The following is an 11,987-nucleotide window of genomic DNA, read 5'->3' as shown; positions in this document are numbered from 1 at the left end:
CCTTTTTGATGTAAGAACAAGGGTAGGAAAGAAGTAGTCTTTAAAGTTGATTGAATGATGGGGAAAGTTTGGCCTAGGACAAATTTTCCCCGGGGAAGGTTAGGCCAAAGTTTCCCGGGGAAGGTTTGGCCAAGAGGAAAGCTTGGCCTGTTACACCGGGTTAGAACTGATCTTCAGTAACCCATGTTTGTTGTGAGAGGCGACTAACGGGGTCAGGTTGACACATGTCATCATGTTCCAATTGTGTAGAATGATGCTCATGCTGTTGATCACTGGATTGTCTGGTCCAGACTCGATTATTTACAGACCGTCATCATATCGCTGGAATATTGCTGAGTGCAGAGTTAAATAATAAATACACACACACAAAAAAACCAGGGAGACTTATCATTGAATTACAACCCAGAAACTAGTCTGCCATAATCTCACCTCTGGGCATCACTATTATACCATTATATAATATTCCATTTTCTGAGCATACCACTAGCCAATGCCAATGCATATGACTATGGGAAAAGTAATATATATCCATACAGATGAAACATTTCCAAAGGAATGGAATAAATTGTCACATTTTCCCTTAATTTCTCTTCATCATCTGTTTCCTCCTTGGCTTCATCATTTGCATTTTATTAATCTTGTAAATCCAATATCCCTTACTTTGTTTGGATGGTATATATAGGGTAACCTCATGCTTAGCAATAAACACAATAATTTAAGTAAGAATGCAAAAACAAATATTCTTATCAAACAAAGGGAACATCAATGCCTTGAACAAACAATAGCATGCTGATGTGCATATCAATAGAAAAGCCATATCTTTTTTCAAAACTGTGCACTCAAACATTCATCCAAATTATTTCAATTTAACAAAGAAGAACATCATGTTTTTCCCAATGTGAAAGGCATACGAACACAAAAGAGTCAATGTCACAAAATCGAGCTGAAAATGACAATAGTTAGGCTTCTACTTTCACTGGATCAACAAACCAGAGTTTACAGTGACCTGACATTTGTGAGATACAAAACAAAAATAAGATATAAAAGAAAAATCGATTATATTAGTTATTTACATATAATGCCACACATATACAATTATCAACTCATGCTGTCCACATGGAGCATGGCCTGACCATTTCCTCAATTCACAGCATTAAGGCGACACCACATGCAACAAGGTATTCAGGTGAAAAATAGAATAAACAGATAAAGTCCCTCACTCGTGCCAGTGCACTGTAATCTGAAGTGTCCTGGTTATAGCAAACAAGCACATGCATAACAAGAGCAAAAAAACCAAAGAGCCATAACCCGTATTGTACTGCCACAATAAAAATAAACCCTAAATGGTTCGGATTATTTCACCCATTTCACCTACAGTGAAACCTGCCAACACCGGCACCTGTGTAATCTGGCACACTGTCAAAAATGGCATAAAATTTAGTCTGGCCTTTTCACAACGATATTATGATGATTAAACCTTTGTCTAATCCGGCACCTGTCTATTCCGTATTCCGGCACGACTTTCCAGTCCCAACAAGCGATTTTAACTGTAATTAACACTGTCTACACTGGCATGGTTATGAACAGTCAAATCAAGGACCCATAATCCAATACACTAATTATTCCTCTTGGCACACTAGATAATCAGGAAGTAGTGATTGCGCAAGATACCCTCTAAGCCAGCATGGGTATGAGCAGTCCAATCAAGGTCCCTTAATCCAATACACTTCTCCTGGCTAGCTAGATAATCAGGCAGTAGTGATTGCGCTGTGAATCAAACACTCGTAGCATTACCGCAGTTATGCTTTATAAACACTGGGAGATTGCATGAACTGTTTTTAAGTGAGTGAAATGTGTCAGAGAGTAAATAAATAGGCATTGGTTTTATTGACTTGTCAGTCACTTTGTGTGTCATGATATCTAGACCAGCTTAAGCGGGCACGTTTGAACTCAGCTCATCAATAGACTTTGAAACTCTTCCCCGGCCCTCTCAACTTGCAGTGTAAATGGCAGCCATGTTGGAAAATGATCGTCACTGTCTAATCCGGCACCCTGTCTAAACCGTCATTTTATTTTGGTCCCATGAGGTGCCGGTTTAGACAGGTTTCACTGTAATTAGTATGAGCACTGACTGGCTGGGTAAAAACCACTTGAGCTCAGAACCATTACGAAAACAAAGTACAAAAAAACAATATATATCCTACATTTGTTCTACTTTGGACCGATATTGCATTTACTTAAAGGCCACAAGGAATTGCCTGTTGAACCACTGCCTCCGTGGTGTAGTGGTTAGAGCGGAAGGTCGCGGATTCAATCCCCCACCGCGTCAAACGAAAAGATGTTAAAATATGGTACTTGTTGGTCCCTGCCTGGCGCCCGGCATTAATGGGTACAACAAGGACTGGTCGGCTCGGAGTCAGTATAATGTGTCTGAGTGAGGTATTCATGCTTCACTGCGGCATGGTATCTCAGTGAGCTAGCACTATAAAACCAGCTAAAGTCTGGTCTAATACAAGCAGCCGCACATACACATACACACGCATGCACGTGGTGATATGAGCGAAATATTCTCAAGCACGACGTTAAACCCAATATCACCTCACCTCACCTCACCGCCTGTTGAACCCTTAACTATTTGGTGTGTGAGCCTCTAAGAAGCTTCTCTCAGACTGTCCTTAGCATACTAACGGTCCAGGGGAGGTAACTCCACCCATCTGTGCATCAACAGAAGTTATGGGTGTCTGTTATTGCTGGACTAGCGTTATAAATGAAAAGGAAGATATTTGTTTTGGGAAGTAGTGGCCAATATGTGTGGATGGCTATACAGGGGTGAGAAGTAGCAGCGAGACCATATTACACAATCACCACTCCGCTGTGACCAATGGCCTATATACCGAAATAAATTCTTCTTCTTCTTCTAATAGAGATTGTAACTGGTGAACTTTTAGTTTACGCTTTTGTGACTGCAGTAAGTTGACAATTTCCTGACACAACTGATTGATTTTTTCTCCTGGTATTCTAATCTCTATAGAAACGGTGTCTATGGTTAAGCCCAGGAAATTTATGGTCGTGGTTGGTTGAACTGTTTTTCTTGTGCTTTTTCTTGAAAAAGCTGAATGCTTGAATCTAACAGGTATTTACATTTACCTCATTGGGCGTGACCTCCCACCAGGAAATCATCTAGATAGTGCATGATGGATATACTGTTGGTGTATTTGGTTATGCACCACTGCAAGAAACGGGCCAAATGTTTCGAACAAGGCGCATGATATAGAACACCCGAAAGGGAGACATTTGTCAAAATAATAATTTCCCTGAAAGTACATACCAAACAGGTGGAAATCTTCCGGACGCACTGGCAGCAAAACGGAAGGCTGACTTAACATCAAATTTTGCTAATTGAGCGCCCTTGCCTAAACGCTGAACTAAACTTACCGCCTCATCGAACCGTGTATACTCAACAGAGCAAAATTCTGCGCAAATTCCATCGTTGACGGACGATCCACGGGGATGGGAGAGATGGTGTATAAGACGGTAGTTATCCGCGATCGTGGAGACATGTGATGCGTCGGATTTGTTTTTGACTAAACCAACGGGAGATACCTTGAGGTTTTGAATCGGGTGTGAGGGGAAAGGCCCTACGATGCGACCAAGAGAGAGATTTCTTTCTGTAGCTTTATAGTTACAATATGAGGAAGTTGCCTCGCTGATCTAAGGTTGGAAGTGTCATTAGGAATGAACGAACCAGAGAACTGTAAATTAAAACCTGAGGTAAAACCTACCTGTAATAGATTGGCATCTTTGGGGCATACTGCATAGTACGCGGCGATCCATGGAATCAGTGTGTTATATTTTATGGGTACCGGAGCTAACGACATTGGCTGTTGGAGGCAAGCTGGCCCTGCTCGGAGCTGCACTTGTGCTTTGTTTTCGTTGTTTTGGTACGAAAAGAATTGCATTGCCGGGCACCGTGGTTTGAACTTTTGCATTTGGAACATTTGTGGGGATACTTGCAAGATATTCTTGAACACTGGGAAAGATTAAAATCCCAACAGACTTGCTTATCAGTGACTGCGGTAAAGGGACTAGCAGTGCTTGTCTTTGTGTCTCTTAAGGAGCAGAATACTGCCAACCCTGAACCATGTAACCACAGATCGCCATCGATGGCTCTCCAGGAATGCGTGGGATCCCTAGCCATTTTATGGCATAAATAATAATCATAGGTGTACCACGAGTCATTACCGTACTTGTATGCAGTGCCCCGAACTGCATCAACGTATCCTAACAGTTCTTGAACCGTACCTGGGTGTTTTTGCAGGTAAATACTCATAAAAATGTGGAAGGCCGTAGTCCAGGAGGCAATAGTGAGGGATTTAGAAGATTGCTTACCTGCCGGTTTAAACATGACCTGACCTGACTGGTTATAAACCATTTGTAACGGGACATCGTCCTCCTGTGCAACGTTTTGAGAAGGAAGGATCGAGTGTCTGGAAGTCTACGAACTCGCCGTGCTTTGCCTTACAGAATTTTTTACGTGAGCTCCGATGTGGTCTGCTTGGTAAGACAGTGGGGGCAAGCCCGCATTAATTGCTGTGGCATCTGACACCTGGTGGCTGTTTGTGGGAAGGCTTAACTGTGAAATTCCCCCACCCAAAGCTAGATTAGAAAGCCATTGTAGCATGGCTTGAATGCTTGATGCAGAAGGAACTGTGCATGCAGCTATATCTGGATTAAACACAGAGTGCACGTCTGCCGCTGGCTGCGCTGCCGTGGTTTGGGTAACCGGCGCAGGCGTTAGGGACGGTGCTGCTAACAATAAGTTTGGATCTATATGAATGGGATTGTTAATTCCCTGATGTAAACCAGAACCCAAGCTAAACCTACCTTGCGCTTGAGCGTTCCGAGGAGGATCCAAGATTGGTCCTTGAATGTCCACCGGTGGGCTTTCTGTGCAGATTCCACTGCTGTCCCGTGTTGTCCTACGTTTCGTTCCAGCTGCAGGTTGCGGGACTAACCTGTGCTGCAACGCTGCTCTTCTTTTTGGTCCCATTTCGGTTTGGTGGTGACATTAGCTTGTTTAGCGGTGACGTTAGCTTGTTTAATAGCAGGCGAGTTCAGTGGTGACGCGAGAAGTGAGGTAACTCACCGTTATCTGTCGCGTGGTGTGATGACGAAGCAATTGATGACGTCATGTGCTGACGTAATGTTTGCAGCTGCGGTGCCAAGCTCATGTTTATAAACAAAGGCACATGGTATCGCGACGCCAACAATAACACAATTTAGCGGTTAACGCTAAATGCAATTATTTCATGACCACTGTCCAGATGATCACCAATTCAGTACAGGCTGACCTGAATGCACCTTACAGTACGTAGTTTCAATCACCTGTTAAGATCCGAGTTAGAATTGATCTTCAGCAACCCATGCTTGCCGTAACAGGCAACATATGGGATTGGGTGGTCAGGCTTGCTGACTTGGTTGACACTTGTCATCGTATCCCAATTACATAGATTGATGCTCATTCTGTTGATCCCTGGATTGTCTGGTCCAGACTGGATTATTTACAGACCGCCGCCATGTAGCTGGAATATTGCTGAGGGCGGTATAAAACAAAAAACCAATCAACATAGTTTCAATATTTTATAGGACTCTCGTATTGCCTGCAAGGACATATTAACTATTATTGGTGCCCTGCATCCCCACTCTTGTAAGTCAAGGTAAAACCTTGTTTGTGTATTCTTTATAGTTTTATTTCTTTGGCTCCAAGCTTACAATGCTTCAGATGACTAAAACCTAACTCATACCCAGATAGCATTCAGACGTTGGCCCAACGTTGGCAATGGTTTTGCCAACATTGCCAACGTTGAATAACGTCCAAATGCTATCTGGGTAATAGTGTGTGTGCTGCCCCAAGCATATAGAGCATTTAAGATATTGATAAACTCACACAAGTGATATACATGTCCAATTAACAAGTGAGAGATAGTACCTTTGCTATGCAATATTCACCGCAGCAGAATTGATGCATGTGAGACATAACGTAAATAAAGATCCCAAATGAACACTGGTACACAAGGTGAAGAGGCAACAGAAATGAAGTAACCCCCTTGAAACACTGAGTAACAGAGAGTGTTGTTATACTTTTGGGTTAATGGCATTTTCCATCCATGTAGGCAAACAACTGAATTGGTTCTTAGTGGGGAGTTTCATCAGCAGACATGAAGGATATTCAGAGCTCTGTACTGCTTAACATTGTGATCATCTAGAATTATACACTAAATCTGTGAAGAAAAGGAAAACAATTTCATGAAAAATCTTACCTTAATTTTCCTAAGTCGCCAGTTCTGCAACACAGGAAAATATCTTTGTTTTTCAAAGGTTCCCCTTGGTGCATGTTTTGCCATTCCAGCCTTGCTGTGAAGTTCCACCAAACCAAACAAGGTGCCGATGGTCTGGAAATGAAGTATTACAATCTGCAGTCAGGTGTTACTGATGATATGTTTGATTACAGTAGACTTCCAAGACACAAATAACTGTTCTGTTATTCCTGCTGAGGACTGTTCAAACTAGCTGGGATAGGTATGACTGTATTTGGGCTGAAATATGTATGACTGTATTTAGGCTGAGATAGGTATGTTTAATGTCCCACAGCAACATTCCACCTGTTAGACAGATAATGGTAAATATCAAATCTGGACCATACAATCCTGTGATTGATGGCGCAATGTCAGACACACCTGGACTTGGCTAACAATCAACCTGGATGAAAGAGGATCGTAAATATCACTGACTGACTGACTGAGTTTTGGTTTTACGCCGCTTTTAGCAATATTCCAGCAACATCACGGCGGGGGACACCAGAAATGGGCTTTACAAATTGTACCCATGTGGGGATTCGAACCCGGGTCCTCGGAGTGAAGAGCCAACGCTTTAACCACTAGGCTACCCCACCACCCCTCGTAAATATCAAATCTGGACCATACAATCCTGTGATTGATAGAGCAATGTCAGACACACCTGGACTTGGCTAACAATCAACCTGGATGACAGAGGACAGTAAATACTCAAATCTGGACCATACATTCCTGTGACTGATAGAGCAATGTCCCACACGCCTGGACTTGGCTAAAAAGCAACCTGGATGACAGAGGATGGTAAATATCAAATCTGGACCATACAATCCTGTGATTGGTAGAGCAATGTCCCACACACCTGGACTTGGTTAGTATTCAACCTGGAAGACAGAGGATGGTAAATACTCAAATCTGGACCATACAATCCTGTGATTGAAAGAGCAATGTCCCACACACTTGGACTTGGCTAACAATCAACCTGGATGACAGATGATAGTAAATATTAAATCTGGACCATACAATCCTGTGATTGGTAGAGCAATGTCCCACATGCCTGGACTTAATTAACAATCAACCTAGATGACAGAGGATAGTAAATATCAAATCTGGACCATACAATCCTGTGATTGAAAGAGCAATGTCAGACACACTTGGACTTGGCTAATAATCAACCTGGATGACAGAGGATAGTAAATATCAAACTTGTACGATACAATCCTGTGATTGATAGAGCAATGCCCCACACACCTGGACTTAATTAACAATCAACCTAGATGACAGAGGAAAGTAAATATCAAATCTGGACCATACAATCCTGTGATTGATGGAGCAATGTCCCACACACCTGGACTTGGTTAGTATTCAACCTGGAAGACAGAGGATGGTAAATACTCAAATCTGGACCATACAATCCTGTGATTGATAGAGCAATGTCAGACACACCTGGACTTGGCTAACAATCAACCTGGATGACAGAGGATGGTAAATATCAAATCTGGACCATGATTTTTTAATTATCATATTTACAGTTCCATGTGTGTGTGTGTGTACACATTTTATAACAGTAATAATATGATAGTATTCATTTCATCAATGACAACATGCTACATCATTACAACAATGACTACATGCTACACCATTACAACAATGACAACATGCTACACCAGTACAACAATGACAACATGCTACACCATTACAACAATGACAACATGCTACACCATCACAACAATGACAACATGCTACACCATCACAACAATGACAACATGCTACACCATCACAACAATGACAACATGCTACACCATCACAACAATGACAACATGCTACACCATCACAACAATGACAACATGCTACACCAGTACAACAAAGACAACATGCTACACCATCACAACAATGACAACATGCTACACTATTACAACAATGACAACATGCTACACCATCACAACAATGACAACATGCTACACCAGTACAACAATGACAACATGCTACACCATTACAACAATGACAACATGCTACACCATTACAACAATGACAACATGCTACACCATTACAACAATGACAATATGCTACACCACTACAACAATGACAACATGCTACACCACTACAACAATGACAACATGCTACACCAATACAACACAACAATGACAACATGCTACACCATTACAACAATGACAACATGCTACACAACAATTACAACAATGACAACATGCTACACCATTACAACAATGACAACATGCTACATATGCTACACCACTACAACAATGACAACATGACAACATACACCATCACAACAATGACAACATGCTACACCATTACAACAATGACAACATGCTACACCATTACAACAATGACAACATGCTACACCATTACAACAATGACAACATGCTACACCATTACAACAATGACAACATGCTACACCATTACAACAATGACAACATGCTACACCATTACAACAATGACAACATGCTACACCATTACAACAATGACAACATGCTACACCATTACAACAATGACAACATGCTACACCATTACAACAATGACAACATGCTACACCATTACAACAATGACAACATGCTACACCATCACAACAATGACAACATGCTACACCATTACAACAATGACAACATGCTACACCATCACAACAATGACAACATGCTACACCATTACAACAAAATGACAACATGCTACACCATCACAACAATGACAACATGCTACACCATTACAACAATGACAACATGCTACACCATCACAACAATGACAACATGCTACACCATTACAACAATGACAACATGCTACACCATTACAACAATGACAACATGCTACACCATTACAACAATGACAACATGCTACACCATTACAACAATGACAACATGCTACACCATTACAACAATGACAACATGCTACACCATTACAACAATGACAACATGCTACACCATCACAACAATGACAACATGCTACACCATTACAACAATGACAACATGCTACACCATTACAACAATGACAACATGCTACACCATCACAACAATGACAACATGCTACACCATTACAACAATGACAACATGCTACACCATTACAACAATGACAACATGCTACACCATTACAACAATGACAACATGCTACACCATTACAACAATGACAACATGCTACACCATTACAACAATGACAACATGCTACACCATTACAACAATGACAACATGCTACACCATTACAACAATGACAACATGCTACACCATTACAACAAATGACAACATGCTACACCATTACAACAATGACAACATGCTACACCATTACAACAATGACAACATGCTACACCATTACAACAATGACAACATGCTACACCATTACAACAATGACAACATGCTACACCATTACAACAATGACAACATGCTACACCATTACAACAATGACAACATGCTACACCATTACAACAATGACAACATGCTACACCATTACAACAATGACAACATGCTACACCATTACAACAATGACAACATGCTACACCACATTAACAACAATGACAACATGCTACACCATCACAACAATGACAACATGCATTACAACAATGACAACATGCTACACCATTACAACAATGACAACATGCTACACCATTACAACAATGACAACATGCTACACCATTACAACAATGACAACATGCTACAACAATAATGACAATGACACATGCTACACCATTACAACAATGACAACATGCTACACCATTACAACAATGACAACATGCTACACCATTACAACAATGACAACATGCTACACCATACACAACAACAACATGACAACATGCTACAATGACCATGCTACAACAACACATGACAACATGCTACACCATTACAACAACAATGACAACATGCTACACCATTACAACAATGACAACATGCTACACCATTACAACAATGACAACATGCTACACCATCACAACAATGACAACATGCTACACCATTACAACAATGACAACATGCTACACCATTACAACAATGACAACATGCTACACCATTACAACAATGACAACATGCTACACCATTACAACAATGACAACATGCTACACCATCACAACAATGACAACATGCTACACCATCACAACAATGACAACATGCTACACCATTACAACAATGACAACATGCTACACCATTACAACAAACAATGACAACATGCTACACCATTACAACAATGACAACATGCTACACCATCACAACAATGACAACATGCTACACCATTACAATACAACAATGACAACATGCTACACCATTACAACAATGACAACATGCTACACCATTACAACAATGACAACATGCACACCATTACAACAATGACAACATGCTACACCATTACAACAATGACAACATGCTACACCATTACACCATCACAACAATGACAACATGCTACACCATCACAACAATGACAACATGCTACACCATTACAACAATGACAACATGCTACACCATTACAACAATGACAACATGCTACACCAATACAACAATGACAACATGCTACACCATCAACAATGACAACATGCTACACCATTACAACAATGACAACATGCTACACCATTACAACAATGACAACATGCTACACCAATGACAACAACAATGACCAACATGAACAACAACATGCTACACCACAACAATGACAACAACATGCTACACCATTACAACAATGACAACATGCTACACCATTACAACAATGACAACATGCTACACCATTACAACAATGACAACATGCTACACCATTACAACAATGACAACATGCTACACCATTACAACAATGACAACATGCTACACCATTACAACAATGACAACATGCTACACCATTACAACAATGACAACATGCTACACCATTACAACAATGACAACATGCTACACCATCACAACAATGACAACATGCTACACCATCACAACAATGACAACATGCTACACCATGCCACACCATACAACAATGACAACATGCTACACCATTACAACAATGACAACATGCTACACCATTACAACAATGACAACATGCTACACCATTACAACAATGACAACATGCTACACCATCACAACAATGACAACATGCTACACCATCACAACAATGACAACATGCTACACCATCACAACAATGACAACATGCTACACCATTACAACAATGACAACATGCTACACCATTACAACAATGACAACATGCTACACCATCACAACAATGACAACATGCTACACCATCACAACAATGACAACATGCTACACCACACCATGCTACACCACATACAACAATGACAACATGCTACACCATTACAACAATGACAACATGCTACACCATTACAACAATGACAACATGCTACACCATCAACAACAATGACAACATGCTACACCACACATGCCAATGCTACCACCATTAAACAATGACAACATGCTACACCATTACAACAATGACAACATGCTACACCACTACAACAATGACAACATGCTACACCATCACAACAATGACAACATGCTACACCACCATTACAACAATGACAACATGCTACACCATCACAACAATGACAACATGCTACACCATCACAACAACAATGACAACATGCTACACACCACTACAACAATGACAACATGCTACACCATTACAACAATGACAACATGCTACACCATTACAACA

The sequence above is a fragment of the Haliotis rubra genome, unplaced genomic scaffold, assembly GCF_003918875.1.
Source record: "Haliotis rubra isolate DU_JTF1 unplaced genomic scaffold, ASM391887v1 Scf57, whole genome shotgun sequence".
Lineage (NCBI taxonomy): Eukaryota > Metazoa > Mollusca > Gastropoda > Lepetellida > Haliotidae > Haliotis > Haliotis rubra.
This window is presented reverse-complemented; position numbering follows the sequence as displayed.